Raw genomic sequence first — 18,133 nt, forward strand, 5'->3', positions numbered from 1 at the left:
AAATGAGGCATTTTGTGTCATTACATTCCCATAAATCACTTTCTTTAACTGCTGACGGCTTTTATCAGATCTAACCTTTTCAAGCTTCTATTAGAGTGCTAACATTTTCAACTTTGACACATGTGCAGTTTACAAATTCTGCAGCTGATTAACTCTGGACAGAAGCTCACTGGCATCATTGTCTTCAAGTTGGGTGAAAGCCTTAGGGTCTCAAAAACTCAGACACATATATTACAGTACAAAAATCTCAATTAATGTAAGGGGTTGGGCTTTAGAGTTGCTAAGCAATTGTCTTCTGTTGGGAAACAAACATACATGAATAAGACTTCATTTTCCATGAAACAGGTGACCGAGGAAATATTAAAAAATAAAATAAAGAAATGGAAAGAAAGAAAATCCATGGATCCTAAGGGTTAACTTCTAAACAAGCCCCCCCCCCTTTTTTTGGCTTTAAAACTAAGTTTTTGGCAATGAAGAAATATTTTTCAAAAAATAATTCCTAAACTTCCGTTTTGATGCAATTAAAACAAAGAAAACCCAAGATAAATATATTCATGAGGTGAGGAATATGACTCCAAATAAAAAATAATTGAAATGGAGCTGTCGTAATGAAGAAACTATTTTAAAGTGAATTTTATGGAGAGATATTGAATTGAACTATAATATATAGCTTAACTCTCCTGTAAATTCCAACACTCTAAGTTATAGGTTGTTTTGGATAATGCAACTAATCAATCAATTCAATTGAAAAAGAAAAAATAAGAACTTCTCTAATTCCTTTCACTTTTAAAACAGTTGTGTTGAAATTATAAAAGCAAAGCATGTAAAAGGTAATGCAATTTCTATTGAAATTACTAATTGTTAAAATAACAAATCTTCATAGAATGTCTTTTATACATAAATTAGTATGAACTACTTACTACCAACATGAAATATTCTAAACGTTTATCACAAAATGAAACTTTGAAAATACTGAGACTTCACAATATTTTTAAGTTTAATGATCCTGATTTCTTAGTAGGAGCGTCAAACACAACAGGTGAACTTGACAGTTCTGAGGGTTTTGATGATTAACACAAAACTGTGCAGGTAGGTATCATGTGTATGTCAATGTATTTACATAAAATGCACATATATGAATACATACGAGTAGATGTGAGCTTGTGAAGACAAAGATATCAAAGAAACTTATTTAGAAAATATAATTGACACAGACATGGAGATAAAGCTAAAGTTTAAAAAAAAAAATAGTGTCTTTGGCAATAATAGCCAGACAGAATAAATCTTGATACTGGCTGTTTGACCAAGAGAAGCCTGATACTTCAAATAGTATTAGTTTTGATAAGAACTACTGGCTATAGAACCTAAATAATAAAACTTAAAAAGATGGACTAATGGTACTAAAGTAAAAATGTTTACAAGAGAACCTCCTGTGGCAGATTGCCTCTTGTTGATAAATGACAAATTGTAGAAAAATAGTGGGGGAAGGACAACTTTTTCTAGCATCACGACCCACATAGTTTCATAATGTCACCATCTCAGGCCTATCCATGACAAATTAAAAACTTCTTTATTTCACTAATAATGTTACTCATCACAGGAGTTGGGCAGTTACACTTTGACAATTCAGATGTAAATCCTGGGTTGCCTATGAGTATTCATGACAAAAGCATATTTATCATTTAAAACAAAAGGACAGGACTTCTTGGTGCTCATATCAAAGACCAGTGATGGATGAGGCCATGCTAATCAAAAGACAGACTAGAAAGAACACAGATGTTTGCTGCTTGGATTAAGAAAGGACTGTTCCCTCCCCTCAAACTTCCCCAATATAGTCATTTCAAATTGTTTTAAATGTGTAATTTTAAATAGAAATCTAAAAGTTTAAGATTCCCGACTATAGCTCTAACAATATAATATATATGAGTTTTTTTTTTCCGACTTCAAATTCTAGAAGCAAAATTCTTGAAACCAAGAAAAGATCAAACTACCACAGAGTAATAATTCCTCATATATAACCCATAGAAGAATTTCCACAATTGGTTACTATTCTTCTCAATGACTAGTTTTCAATTCAGAAAATGAAGAGAAAGAAAGCCTATCACTTCAAACTTTTTGAAATAGCACAACTATGAGCTGAAAGCAATGTTGGAACTACAAGGAAAGCAAGGTTGAAGACATTTTTACCATATTTGTTTCTGACCATTATGTCTTTCATTTTCATTCCACATGTTTTTCAAGGTGAAAGGCATTTAAACGTAGTTCTTACCCATCATTTAAGGCTTATTTAAAACCTTAAACACAATTAATTCTGGTGATTTTAGCATTCATCACTGTTGTGGATGAGAAAGTCTAAAAATAAGTGTGGCATTAAAAAAAACAAAAGATATTTACAGCTGGAGCTATTGATAGCACTTCCTCCTATCCCACTGATAAAGAGGTATCATCAGGACTGGTTAATAGAAATCCAATTTACAAGACCCTGCTCATTTGGGTGCCTTTCAAGATGCACAGGATTGGTAACTCTTCAGACCTGCAAACAAATGCCTGTTCTTCCAGGGCAGAACTATTTTAACTGGGAAGTCATCATTGCAAGGTCACCTTGAAGAAGTGTGGATGATGGGGGTGGGGGGGTGGGGGGGTGGGGAAAGCCTACTAGGTAACTCACCTGTTTCCTGCCAATTTTCCTTGCTGCTTTTCAATGACAGTGAAGCACATTTGTTCATAAGCTTTCTTAATAGTCAGAGAGGTATATGGCAAAAACAAAACAAAATATAATATAAAACCATATGGGAGGAAGGAAGTACTTACGCATCAAGAGAATACTTGGATTGTTTTGTGTCACCAGGTGAAATGCTAGGCTGGTAGCTGATATGCAGATTTCCCCCTTTGGTAGGATCACCTTCCTCTCAGAATGATGGGTACATCAAAATCACATGATCTCTCGTTGTATCCACATCTTTCGTACTTCTTGTATGGAAAATCTGGGCCACATTAAATGCGCCATGGACGTCAGACCAGCAAGAGCATTCCATTTTATACCACTGAGTCGCAGTTATATGTTTACTGGGGTTTACTTTTCAGCAGCTATAGTAACTATTTACCCTGTTTTCCCCGAAAATAAGACCTAGCTGGACAATCAGCTCTAATGTGTCTTTTGGAGCAAAAATTAATATAAAAAGATAATATAATTAATATCTTATCTTATCTTATACCCAGTCTTATGTTATAGAAAAATAAGACCGGGTCTTATGTTAATTTTTGCTCCAAAAGATGCATTACAACTGATTGTCCAGCTAGGTCTTATTTTCGGGGAAACACGGCAGTACATGTCCTACTAACAATGGGCATGTCCTCCTTTGTAAATATATACCTGCTTCTCACAGAGGGAATTAAAAGCAGAATATTTCAGAGGGCTTAACACTCAATATATTAAGAAGTATTTATAGAATAACAAAAACCTTTCACCTTTTGGCCCTTTTATGAAAAATTTACTGGATGCCTAATATATTTAATATTCAGTAGCATGTGAGAATAATTTTTATGCAACTCTGATAGTTAGAAAGATAGATAACTCAATTATTAGATCATCTATCAAAATATTCAGATGTATAAGAGGCTACTAAAAAGATTGATGACTGAGAAAGTCCACTGATTCTCTAGCCATCACATTCATGCATCTGGCCAGACAACATTTTTCGCTGCCTTCACAAGCAAGCTTCATTACCCATCACTCCACTGAAAAGAGTTTATTATGAGGCTGCCATCTTGGCAAGACTATTATTTAGATGATAAATGCTGAGGGGGAAAAAAGTGTGTCTATTTTTTTTTTTTTTAAGAAAAAATATGAGCTTTTCTGACAGATAAAACAAACAGCATCTACATTTCTAATTAACTTAAATTTGGCAGATACAAATATAGGTCAGTTAAACCTAGGATGTTATCTTCTGTCTGAATTTTACCCTTAATTTGTAAAATGTAAATTAACTAATTAGAAGAAAAACAGCGTGATAAGTGACAAAATGCTTCAGCTGGGTCTTTGCTTCCTGACATTTATGATCAACTATAATAAATTATTGCCTTTTCAAGTAATTGATAGAATATATATTTTCTCACCACAATAAAATACATTTTACTAAGAATTTATAAGAGAAGGCCAGGAACTTAAAACAACATAACTTTGTGGTATACTTTCTGAGGAAAAGAGGTATATAAAATGCCATAATCCTAGAAACAATTGGGTTAATTTATGCCTGTGTACTTAGGGGTGAATTTAGAGAAAAGAAGTGTGTAGACATTAACTCACTAGTAAATCCAGTAAAAACAGGGGTAGGCCTTAACCCTTTCTCTGTCACTTCAAATGGATTTGCTATGTACTCAATGAGCAATTACATTGAGACCTAGATAACGTGTGTGTGGGCATTCTGTAAAGGGGTTACAACGTTACATGGAGAATGGTTAGAAAAGAAAAGACTTTAACCACTTGAGTTTCAGCAGGAAAACCTGTCATCGTTAAGTAAAATTAATCCATGTAATGGTTAAGTGAAAAGAGGTTTTCAACTGTTCCTATGTAGACACAGACTCTACAATGAGAAGTAACATCTGTAATGTCAGATATAGGTGTCAACTACAAATTACATAAATCCTGAAAAGTGTGGCCTGTGGGGGTGGCCATGCTTTGCCACAGTGCAGTGTGTGTGACCAGGCCCTGGGCAGGCAGAGAAGTATCAGACCTGTCAGTTCTCATAGCACACAAACTTAGAGGTCTAATCTAAATGAGGGATACCAGGAAATTGGAGCTGAAGCCTTGTGCTAACCTAGAGTGGAGCTGAAAGTGCTTTGTCTGTACTGAGGATTGGTTTCCAGTGACAAGACGTTTGAAAGGGTGGAGAAAATAGAAATAGAAACAATTCAAACAAAGACGTATGATGTCGAGAATTCTACTGGAAAGTTCAGAGATTATGCAAAAACAGGTGAAGAGTTACACACTTAAGTACCTCCAAATTTTAGTCCTAATTTCAGATATGCCACTAAAATACTTATCGTGGACAAAAATATCTCAATTTAGCAGACAGTTATTACATTTGGAAATAATGTGACTGAAATACTTGAATACTCCTTTTTCCAATATTATAACAAATACAAAAAACTTTCTACATTTTGCAAAGTGTAATCTAAATTGTTGGAGAATAGTATTACCCTTATTTTATATTTACTAGTTAAGGAAACAGCAAGAAAATCTTTCTGCATAGATGATCCTGATTAAAAAGTGTTTAGCTTATTAATTTTATATTTTAGAAATTCATTAATGGTACACATTTCTCTGTCTGTTCCCACATCACCATGATATTGCATTAAGAAATAACATGGGTACTAGTCAAAATGCTACTTCACAGTATATAAATCTAACACAGTATATATTTATACATGACAGAAAATTCTCTTGACAGCTCTCTGGTCTCCACCTAACTCTTCAACCTCTTAACGTATGATATGCCGCTGAGGCAACTACTACTTCAAAAGCTATTTAAAATTTACATTTATGTACATTGATATTGCACTTTAGAGGTAATCCTCAAATATGTGAACGCCGAAAAATTGGTTTCGATTACAAAGATGAAGACTGTAAAACAGCATAGAAACCTCCTTATTTGTTTAGTTTTTCTCTTTCAAGCATTAACAATCACCGTTCACATTTATCACTTTGAAAAACGAATTTAATTTCTTTTAATTAAAAGCCTTAATAGTTCCAAGTAAGGTTGGGTTTCAGCTTGATGGTAACCAGAGAAAAGTGGCTAAAGGAACTTACAAAGCAATCATTCATGTTCATTTAAAATTTTAAGTAGTTCTGTACTGAAGGCAGCATTTCATGTTTGAGTGTATTTCTCCGTGAAGGAGAAAGGCAGAAAGCAATGCAGTGAGTGTCAGGTAACCTGACCAAACCTGAGTCCCTCAGTATGGCAGGAAGGTCAGATCCTCTCAGCATTGTACTGGTGTGTCAAAATATGTCAACAAACCATCACACCACAGGAAGAAGAATGACCTTTTATTTCTTTATGTGCGGGCTGCCGATGGAGCTTTGGACGTGGGGGTATGCATGAATGGTTTTCCTAGCTACTTGACAAATGCAACTCCCAAGGTTTCTTTCAAGTGCGACTGTTAAAAGCCCTGGGTTCTCACATTTTGGTACAACTTTCTAAACCCATGTAACTCATGACAGAAAGTGATCTTAGGTTAACTATCACTACTCCAACTAATCAGATTCAATACAGGTAGACCAAAACTACTTTACAATCGTTTACATGTGAGAGATGAAGTTTGGGATGAGTGAATTTAGAAATAATTTCATTCACTGTAAGAGCAATACTTATTGTTAATCAATTCTCTAAACTTCAGTATGGATGCCATTATATCACAGTTATCTTTTCTCTCTCCCTGTTCATAAAAATAGGCACTTTTCTATTCCCCACCTCTGTGAAAATTTATTTCACCTATTTTTACTGTGAATGAGCCCTAAATCAATCTATCTCTGATCCATCACTTGGACTCCTACCGCACAATCCAGTTGCCTTTGGACATCTTGAAATATTGCAACTGAAGTTATCACTTACCTAGACTATTTTCCCCTCTCAGTTACTTAATAGTATCTTTGTTGTCCCCATCACCAACATCAAAACCTCAAAGTTATCTCTGTTCCACATCCCCCAATACAACAACACTTAGTTGCTCGCCAAATTCTATAAATCCTGTCTTTATTATCTCTGTATGTCTATACAGTCTCCTTCTATTTCCACTACCACCACTGTAATTTATGGGAATTAATGGATTATTTCACAATGGATGACTGTAAGAACAGTTGTGTTCCTATCGCCAGCTTCTTGTTTCTGTGTACTCGAGGCATTGCTACCAGAATATCCACACTAAAGTTCGGTCCTGGATCATGCCATACTTCAACTTAAAAACTTCTCCTGACTTTCCAGCTCTGTCACTGTTACCTGGGCACTTAACCTTTCCATGGCTCAACTTTCTCATATGAAATGAGGATAAAATACTAGCATCTACCTCATAGGACTGTTATGTGGTTTAAAGAGATAATACAGAGGGTGCCCAAAAAAATGTATACACATGTTAAGAAACGAAAAGACTATTAAAATTGTAATAATATATACCGATAACAAAAGATGAGTACAAGTCACGTTTGACTTCTGCAATTAAAAGAGGTGCTCAAAGTGGTTACCATCAGTGTCCAGACACTTCTGATTACCACGAACTATTGCTTGAGAAATGTTGATCAAAGTGTCCATTTGTATACATTTTTTTGGCGCCCCCAATACAGGTAAGTGCTTAAACCAGTGCCTTGAACATTGTTGGTGTTCAGTGTCAGTTATTTTTGTGATCTATGTCTAATTAAGATACAAGCTTTGTTTCTTTATTAGATTGGATTAAATTCTTCGCAGGCAAATTAGGGTTTGCTCATCTCTATATGCTCTGAAATGCATAGTATACTGCCTCTACCTAGAAGGAACTCAATATATCTACTGAATTCAGTCATATATCTATGTAACTACTGATGGACCACTTTGCTAGAACCTGTGGAATTAGGAATATGTCATAGTAAAAATATTCATTGCACATTAAAACAATGAAAGGCAATTGTAGTTGAAAAAATATTTTGGTCTAGTGTTGAGTTTAATATGGTTTTGCACACCTGGCCTACGCACACAACCAGAGTTACTTTTCCTTACTTTCATAATTGGTATAGGGTTGTGAAAGTATTACAGCTGACATTATCACGGACAACTGTGATAGCCTCAAATTTACATAAGTTGACAAGCATTACTAAACAAAGGAATTTTGTATGATGTTTGAATTTATGATCACTTGGAATGAGCTATCAGGGAAGCTATAGGACTAGATTTTAAATGAGGAGGTGGTGATGGTTAGCAAAGCTGCCAGCTACAAAAGGGAAGGGAATGGCAAAAATGAATATATAAAGAGAAGCAGGAAAAGATAGACAAGATTCCTTGCTGGTACAACCTATGTGAGAAAATAAGGGTGACCAAAACACAGGAAACATCTCAATGTTAGTGATTAAGGTAGGAAAGGGAGTAAACCAAGAGAATGGAATTCACTCACATCATAAGAGTAAACTAAAACTATGAAGGAGAGAGCAAGAAAGCACGAGAATGTAAGTTGTTTGTGTTAATGGATAAATAGAATTCATAGTTTAGTTTTTACGTGAATATGATTTTGAGAGTCAATTAGAAAGAGAAGTAAAGGACGTTTACCATTGCTATTGTAACAAATCTATATTGCATATAGATTTGTTTTATGAGAAGAGAAGGAGACATGCAAATTGTATTTGTGGCTCATTTTCTATACTCTACATGTATGAGAAGAAAACGAGCAAGGGCAAACTAGAGCAATGCAGCCTCATCAACTATTAAGTCTCCCATCCAAGGAGACTCTTGAATGATATCTAAGAGCAGAAGATTATAATAATAATAAAAAAACCCCATGAAAAACACATCTCTTATATGTAGAGGGAGAGAAAAGGCGTAACTGCTGTGAACAGGGCTATATCGCACCACCGACAGCCAGCTTATCTTAGTCCAAGAGGCAGCAGAAGCCCATAGTGAGTGCTTTCAAAAGATGACCAAAGAAAGCTGCTTTCTAACAACCATAGGCTTATTATCTAGTCTTTGGCCTTAACCATACCAAAAACCTTCCCTTTTCATGGGCAGAAAGCAATGAGTGAAAATCCTATTCCAATTCTCAGGAATCTGAGAGCAAGAGAGGTAGAATATATGTATGCCTGTTTGAGAGATAAATATCAAAAAATAAACCTTACGGTTTATACAGTACTCTCTCACAGATTATTCTATTCATAGTTGATGCTTAAGGAAATTTATTTATGATGACAGTGAAGTCTATAATTACATAGCATAAATAAGATAGATACAAGGTTAATGTTGAACAAGACAAACTGGTTTATAAGGTGTTAAGTTATGTGATAAAAACTAATTAAGAGACATCTACTTGGAGCCAAGATGACAGGAAAAGGACTGGTTTATCCTCCTGCTGGAAATAACTTAAAAAGCAAACTGAATAGATAACAATGGACATCAAGCAGTGAGGGGCAACGATGTCTGAGAGATGGGAAACAAAAGACGTGAGTGCTTTGACTTCCCAAGCTTGTTGTGGGGAGCGGGTTTTCAGGCTGCAAGGAGGGGAGGAGAAACCTAGATGAAGCCCAGTGTTCTCTTTGTGAGTTGACGAGATACAGCTGGGAGAATGGGAAAACCAGGCAGTTAGATTTTGCCATAAAACAAATCTTAAGAACTTCAAATGAATTCAAGTTTGTTTCTGACCTCAGTGGAATTAAATTAGAAACCAGTAACAGAAAGATGTGCGAAAATTTTCCAGATATCTAGGAACAAAACAGCATAATGCTAAACAGCCTGTGTCAAAGAAAAAAAAAATGAAAAGAAAAATTAGAAAATATTTGGAATAAAAAAAGTTGAAAACACAAAATATAAAATTTTGTAGAATACAGCTATAGCAACACTTTGAGGCAAATATACAGCACTAAACTGCCTATATTGGAAAAAAATGATTTCAAATCAATAACCTCAGTCTTCCACCTTAGGAAACTATAAAAAGAAGAGCAAAATCAAACTGAAACAAAATAAAAGAAATAATACAAATCAGAGTAGAAATCAATGAAAGGGAAAAAATAAAATCAATAGAAAAAAATCAATAAAACTAGATATTCGTTCTTTCAGAAGACCCATAAAATTGATAAACCTCTAGGCAGACTGATCTGGAAAAGTAGATAAAATTATCGATATCAGGGATGAGAATGGTGATATCACTACAGATTCTACAGATATTTAAAAGCATAAAGGAATATTTTGAACAAGTTTTTGAAAATACATTACACAACTTAAATGAAATGAACAAACTTTTTGAAAGACAAAGTACCAAAGTTCACTCAAGAAAATCAAATAGATAACTTGAATCCTTACATGTTTTAAAGAAACTGATACTGTATTAAAAAAATCTTCCAACAAGAAAATAGGCCTAGATGGTTTGACTGGAGAATTCTATCTTATATTTAAGGAAGAAATAATAATATTACAAAAACTTTTTAAGAAAATTGAACAGGAAGGGTTACTTCCCAACTCATACTATGAGGCCAGCATTACTCTAATGCCAAAACCAGACAAAGACTTAAGAAGGAAAAAATAAGTCACAGACCAATATCACTCATGAACACAGATGCAAAAATTCTTTAAAAATTTTAGCAAATAAGATACAACAATATATAAAAAAGGATATTGCTTCATGACCAGTGGGGTTTATCCCAGGGATGCAAGGTTGGTATGACATTCAAGAATCAGTCACTGTAACTCAACATAGTAACCAATTAATAAAAAAACCCAAAAACAACCTATATGATCATTTTAGTAGATGCATAAAAAGCATCTGACAAAACACAGCATCTATTTTTAATAAGAAATCTAAGCAAACTATGAATAGAAGGCAGTTTCCCCAATCTGATAAAGGGGAGCTACAAAAAACCTATAGCTAATATTATTCTTAATGGTGAAAAGATTGAATGCCTTTCCCCCTTTGTACAGGAGATTCTTGCCAGTGAAGTTAGCTAAAAACAAAACAAAACAAAACAAAACAAAACAAAAAAAACAAAGTGCCCAAATGAAAAAAGCAAAACTGTCTTTATTCACAAATGACACATTTGTCTATACAGAAAATTCTATGCTGTCTACGAAAAAGGTAAAGTATTAATAAATGAGTTTTGTACAGTTGCAAGATACAAGATCAATACACAAAACAATTGTATTTATTCATAGTAACATGAACAACTGGAAATAGAAACAAAAAGTACCTCTTCCAATAGAATCAAGAAATATAAAATTTAGAGGGATTGATCTGACAAAAAAAATTTCAGAGATGTGTACACTGAAAACTATAGGGCATTGAGAAAAATATTAAAAGACATAAATGAAGAGATGGATTAGTAGACTCAATATAAATTAAGATATCAGTTCCTTCCAACTTGATCACAATCAGAATCTCAGAATTTTTTTTAGAAATTTATAAGCTGATTCTAAAATTCATATGGCAATGCAAAGGACCTAGAATAGACAAAAATAACAGTGAAAAAGAAAAACAAAGTTGAAGGACTTATACTATTTGTTTTCAAAATTATAATTTTACACTGATCAAGACAATGTAGAATTGATGTAAAGATGGACAAACTGATGGATAGAATAAAATAGAGAATTCAGAAAAAGTCCCACACATATATGATCAAATGATTTTTGATGAACGTTCAAAAGCTATTTAGTCCAAAAAATTGTTCTGGCATAACTGGATGTCCATATGCAAGAAAATGAACTTCAATCCATAAATTACACCATGTATAAAAATCAACTGAAAATGGATGTTAGACCTAAATGTAAATTTATAAATATTTAGAAAAAACAAGGGGAACATCTTTGTGATTTCTTTAGCACTTTAAATCTTTAAGATTTCTTAGATATGACAGAAAAAGCATAATTCATAAAAGAAAAAGTTGGTAAAATAAACTTTATTAAAGTTAAAAACTTCTGAGCTTGAAATCCACTGTTAAGAAAATGAAAAGACAAGCCACAATCTAGGCGACAGTATTTCTGACCACATACTTGTATCTGATAAACAACTTACATGAAGAATATTTTTTAAAACTACCAAAACTCAGTAAGAAAATGCTTAAAAAAATGAGCCTAAGATTTGAACAGCCCTGCTGCAAAGAGAAAAATTGTTAGAAATAAGCATATGAAAACATTCTTAATATCATTTGTCATCACAGAAATACAAATTAAAATCATAGTGAGATACTGCTACACAATTATTCGGAAGTCTGAAGTTAAAAAGACTGACCGTACCAAGAGATGGGGAGGACGGGGGAACTCACATGAACAGCTGATGGGAATGTAAAAGGGCATAACCACTTTGAAAAAGTTTAATTATTTCATAAAAAGGTCCACATACTCTTACTATATGTCCAGGCCATTTCATTCCTAGTTGTTTGCCAAGAGAAATGAAACCATACAAAGATTTTTTACACGACTATTCACAGGAGCTTCATAACTAATAGCCAGAACTAGAAACAACATACAAGGCCATCCACAGGTGAACAGATAAACAAATAAGTTTATCTGAAAAAAAGTCAACTGAATACTTCTCAGCAATACTCAAAATGAACTACTGATATTGTCAATAGCATGGATAAATACTGAAATAATAAGGCTGAGTAAAAAAGCCAAACAAAAGAGTACATGCTGTATGATTCCATTTACAGAAAATGCTAGAAAATGTACAGTAATCTATCATGACAGAAAGCTGATCAGTGGTTGCCTAGGTGCACAGCGAACGGAAGGAGCTAAGAGGACGGATTATCAAGGAGTACAAGGAACTTTGGGGAGTGATAAGTATGTTCACTGTCTTTGTCATGGTGATAGTTTTTTAAGTTTATATACACATGTCAAAATTTGTCAAATTGTACAGTTTAAATCTGAGCAGATCATTGCATGTCAATTATATCTCATTATAGGTGTTTTTAAAAACGTTATTTATTAAAAGATTTACTTTTCTGCATGCTTACTTTTTTGGGACCACAGCCAAAAAAAAACCCGTCTCTTATTCTGTGGAGTTCAAATCCAACAATTTAGGAGTTATTATATTCTGGATGCATGGGTCTACATGACAGGCTTTTATATTAATCCTACAGATAGGTATTTGAATATAGAATAAGGGCACTTGAGAGAGCAACAGAGAACATCTGGCTCATTATCTCCAACCAGACCTACTGTGGTGGAGAACTTTTTGACTTCAGCTTAGCAAACCCATGAACTGCCCAAGTAGCCTCTTATAACAGATTTATCACGGTGACGGACATGAAGCTACATGGCGGAGCAGAAAGCACAGAGTTCAGAGGGAGACCTGGGTTCAGTTTCTGTTGTCGCAATTTACTGCCTCAGTTCTCACTATGGACCCCTCAAAGGTGGAGGCTGGGTCCCTATTAACCAACACAGTGCCTGTGGAATGTTTGCTCATCTGAACCAGTATTCCTTAACAACACTGTTATTTTTCTCATCAGGACTCTGTTTAGAAGCAGATGGTCTAGGTAAAGAAGCTGACTTCAATATTGGATGCAGATTAGCATTACCATTTACAGTCTGTAAAACAAAAGAAAAACTCCCAAGGTCCAGGCTCCACCACACACCAATTAAATCAGTTCTACCGGGATAAAGCCCACGTCAATATTTTTAAAATGCTCCCCATGTGATTTAGTATTTCTGAAGTTTGAAAATCACTGCCCTAGACACCAAGGCATTTGAGCATCAATTTCAATCTGATCTCCATTATTAGCCTCAGAAACGGACTCTGTATTCTTGGGCTCCTGTCTCTATCTGTGCTCCTGACTCACTTCTTAACAGCAGAATCTCTTTTATTCTTCCCTCACTCTCTCTGTGTGATGGTCGTATTTCTACTTTTAGGATGGCCACCCAAGCATTTGCTTGTTGGTCTGGTTTGGGGTAACATTTCTAAACTATATATGACTCACATGAACTCCATCACAATGCGCCAACAGGAAGAGTTATCCTTTCAATAATTATTTAGCCTCCTGGATTTGGTAAACAGGTCAATATGCCCCCACACCCCAAATATTGTATATGCTTGAAGACAGTAATCAAATATCTTTCTGAGAAATTGTAAATTCATTGCTATTTCCTTGTAGGTCTATTTTCTTTCCCTTTAATCCTTTGATTAACTCATTCCAGTTTTCCAAAAACCATCTTTATTGTAAATATTATTTAAAAGGTCTAAGACAATATTTCTATTCTTTATTCACTTTTATATTTTAAATCAACATTGAAAAAAATGAACAATGCAGAAAATATGAATTCCCTGGTATGGAAAGTTCTTGCCATTCACATTCCAAATGCAGGAAGAAAAGGTACTTAACCATTATGAGAAATCATTCTTATAAAAGTACTATATACACAGAAAATCCTTCATGCTTTCAAATAGTTTGAGGTTACCCCAGCTAATAGCAGTGTCACGTATTTGTCTGGAATAATGGGACAGCAATATGTTACCATCATATCCACTGTAAGAGATGGAAAAGCAAATTATTATATTTTACCTTTAGAGAAGTCCTCTCCAGTGCATTTGCTAATTATTAGTCAATCTGTCTCCTGGTGCTGATGACTACTTCTTAGTACACGGCAGCAGTGTTTTCTGAGGCTGCTGTAATTGAAGGTTTGCAAGCGCTTCTATTGCTGAGGCACATACTCCGACTTAAGACAGATGTGATCAGCCTTGTTTTTAAGAAGACTGAAATAACTGGAAATCTGTGATTTGGCTAATTGCAGGTTTCCTGGAAGTATCTTAATACAGGAAAAATGTTGGACATCCTCTGAAAAATACCTTCCTTCACTCTGCTTGGCACCCCCATTCTAAATGCCTCACCTCTCAAGTTAACACAGACCAGAGAATGCAATCGCTAAACCATTGAGTAAATAACCAATCTTAAAAAAAATACTTAGAGGAAGAACTAAAGTCATATCAATTCTTGTGACAGAAGGTATTAGCTGAGCATTGCCTCTAGGACAGCAGACTCTGGAGCCAAAGGTGCAAAAATCCAACAAAGAACTCAGTCTTAATCTTTTCAGTGATACATAAATGTGATCGAAACCGTATTTCCTCTGCGGTTCATCTTTCCTCCTATCCAAACACCAGTATAAGAAACGCCTTTGGAAGATATATGTAGTTGCTTCATTTGATACTGTCCTTTAGACCCAGGCAAGACGGATCCATGGCCTGGACCCAAACTTTAGAGGATTCTGCTCCGTCTCCTGCTGGGGTGAGGAATCTGTGGGGCCAAAGAAACATGCCCACCTGATGTCTGTCCCCCAGTCCCTTTCTAGGCCAAACTTCATGTACCAGGACCCTCAGAACTTCCTAATCAAATAGCACTGAAACCACTGCCAGAGCCTACACAGTCCTCTATTTCAGGGTCATTTGTCTGATAAGAGGGCAGCTCACCAGAGTGTGCACATCTGGCCCGAGAGATGGCCAAGGGCAATGGTTTGAAGAATGTATGTGGAGCTGGGAGGTGCAGGTTGGGGTGTGCTTGACAACTTTCCAGGTGTAGGATGGAGCAAAGGGGGGGAAGAGAAGGGAGGTGGGCAATGTGGCAAGGCTACCTATCCCTACCCCGCCACATGCAGCCCGGGTTGCCAAAGAATCTGGTAATTCTTAACGAACGTCTGAATTTCCAGATCTTCATGAAGAATAAAATATATTTTATTTAATATTTGTTAACTTGATATACAACCTTAAGCATTTAGGCACATAGTATACACGTGCCATTTGTACTCTTGCCCCAGACCCCTGAAGTGCTAGGGTGAGCCCAGTTTCATGCATATCCTAAAGAAACTACAGAATAGCTTCTCAGGATTTTCAAGGCATTCCATGCCAAATCTCAAATGAGAAACTTGGTTGAAGTTTTGCAAAAGGAAATAATCAATATAAGATTATAAGTATTTATCTAAGACACTTAAACACACTTATGTACATTTCATGAAATAAACGTGCAAAATTCTATACATCTGAAAACTACGTAAAAGATTTTTAGAAAAATAAGGCATTTTCATCCAAATTGGAAAGAAATAAAACTGTCACTATTTGAAGATGACATGACACCATTATATATAGAAAACCTTAAAGGCTCCACCAAAAAAACTGTTAGAATAAATGAAGTCAGTAAAGTTGCAGGATACAAACTCAATATACAAAAATCTGTTGCATTTCTATACACTAATAATAAATTATCAGAACGAAAAATTAGAGAAACCAACAACATATACAACTACATCAAAAATAATAAAATACCTAGAAATAAGTTTAACCAAGGAGGTGAAAGACCTGTATACTGAAAACTATAAGACACTGATGAAAGAAATTGAAGAAGATACAAATAAATGACAAGATATTCCACGCTCATAGGTTAGAAGCATTAATATTGTTAAAATGTCCATATTACCCAAAGCAATCTCCAGATTCAATGCAATCCTTATCAAAATTCTGCTGGCATTTTTCATAAAAATAGAACAAACAATCTTTAAATTTGTATGGAACCACAAAAGACCCCACATAGTCAAAGCAATCTTAAGAAAGAACAAAGCTGGCAGCATCATACTCCCTGACTTCAAACACTGCAACAAAGCTATAGTAATCAAAATAGTATGGCATTGGCATAAAAACAGACATGCAGATCAATGGAAGAGAATAGAGCCCAGAAATAAACCCATGCATATATGGTCAATTAATTTATGACAAAGGAGACAAGAATATACAGTGGGGAAAGGACAGTCTCTTCAATAAATGGTGTGGGAAAAATGAACAGCCATATGCAAAAAAAAAAAAAAGTGAAACTGGACCTCTATCTTGTATCATACACAAAAATTAACTCAAAATGGATTAAAGACTTCAATGTAAGACCTGAAACCATAAAACTATTACAAGAAAATATAGGCATTATATTGACATTGGTCTTGGCAATGATTTTTTTGATCTTACAGAAAAAAACAAAGGCAACAAAAGCAAAAATAAAAGAGTGGGACTACATCAAACTGAAAAGCTTTTGCACAGCAAAGGAAACTATTAACAAAATGAAAAGGCAATATACTGAATGGCAGAAAGTATTTGCAAATCATATATCTGATAAGGGACTAGTATCCAAAATATATAAAGAACTCAAACAACTCAACAGCAACCAAACATACAATCAGACTGAAAAATGGACAGATGACATTTTTCCAAAAAAGACATACTGATGGCCAAGAAATAGTAAGTGTTGACGAGGATGTAGAGAAAAGGCAACCCTTGTGTACTGTTGGTGAGAATGTAAATTAGTGCAAATACTATGGAAAACAGTATGGAGGTTCCTAAAAAAATTAAAAACAGAACTACCATACGATCCAGAAATTCCACTTCTGGGTATTTAACCAAAGAAATTAAAACACTAATTCAAAAAGATTTATGTACCCCCATGTGCAACATTATTTACAATAGCCAAGAGATGGAAACAAACTAAGTGTCCATTTATGGATAAATATTAAAAAAATGTGATATATATATATGTATATATATATATATATATATATATACACATATATATATGGTATATCTACACACGCACACACACACACACACACACAAAATGGAATATTATTCAGCCATATAAAAACCTTGCCATTTTTCACAATATGAATGAAATTTGAGGGCATAATGCTAAGTGAAATTAAGTCAGAGAAAAACAAATATCATATGATCTAACTTAAATTGTGGATTCTAAAAATATTTAAAAAAATCATAGATACAAGTACAGAAAACAAATTGGTGGTTGCTAGAGGCAGGGGTTAAGGGGTTAGGGGTGAGTAAAATGGGTGAAGAACATCAAAAAGTACAAACTTCCAGTTATAAAATAAATATATCATGGAAATATAATGTACAGTATGGTGACTATAGCTAAAAATACTGTATTGCGCATTTGAAAGTTGCTAAATGATTAAATCTGAAAAGTTCTCATCATAAGAAAAAAGTCTGTAATTATATATGGTGATGGACGTTAACTAACCTTATTGTGGAGATCATTTAAAAATATACACAAATATCAAATCATCATGTTGTATATCTAAAATTAATATGATGTTACATGTCAATTATACCTCAATTAAAAAAGAAAGAAAAAAATGAGACATTTTTTCTCACTGTCTTCAGAGCGGCATCCTCAGGAAAAAGTTCTGGCCCCAGTGTGGTTTAGCGTCACAATGTCTGACATAATCATTAATGGCTGATTCAAAATGTTGTTGCCTGTCATGTATCAGAAAATTAATTAATTAATTAATTCATTCATTCATTCATGATGTGCCAGGTATTCCACCAGCTTCTGGGTATTTGATGATGGATAAAACATATAGATAAGATCGAACTCAATATTAACTGAAGGAGGGTGACAAGTAAATAAGCAATCACAATATTTGATAAGTGCCATGAA

At 34.5% G+C, this 18,133-nt stretch overlaps 1 protein-coding gene across 6 annotated transcripts in view; it reads right to left on the reverse strand.

Moving 5' to 3' along the window:
• Positions 1-18,133, reverse strand: part of CDIN1 (CDAN1 interacting nuclease 1) — a 221,473-nt gene that overhangs the window by 77,730 nt on the left and 125,610 nt on the right. The window lies entirely within an intron of this gene.

The sequence above is a fragment of the Rhinolophus ferrumequinum genome, chromosome 6, assembly GCF_004115265.2.
Source record: "Rhinolophus ferrumequinum isolate MPI-CBG mRhiFer1 chromosome 6, mRhiFer1_v1.p, whole genome shotgun sequence".
Taxonomy (NCBI): Eukaryota; Metazoa; Chordata; class Mammalia; order Chiroptera; family Rhinolophidae; genus Rhinolophus; species Rhinolophus ferrumequinum.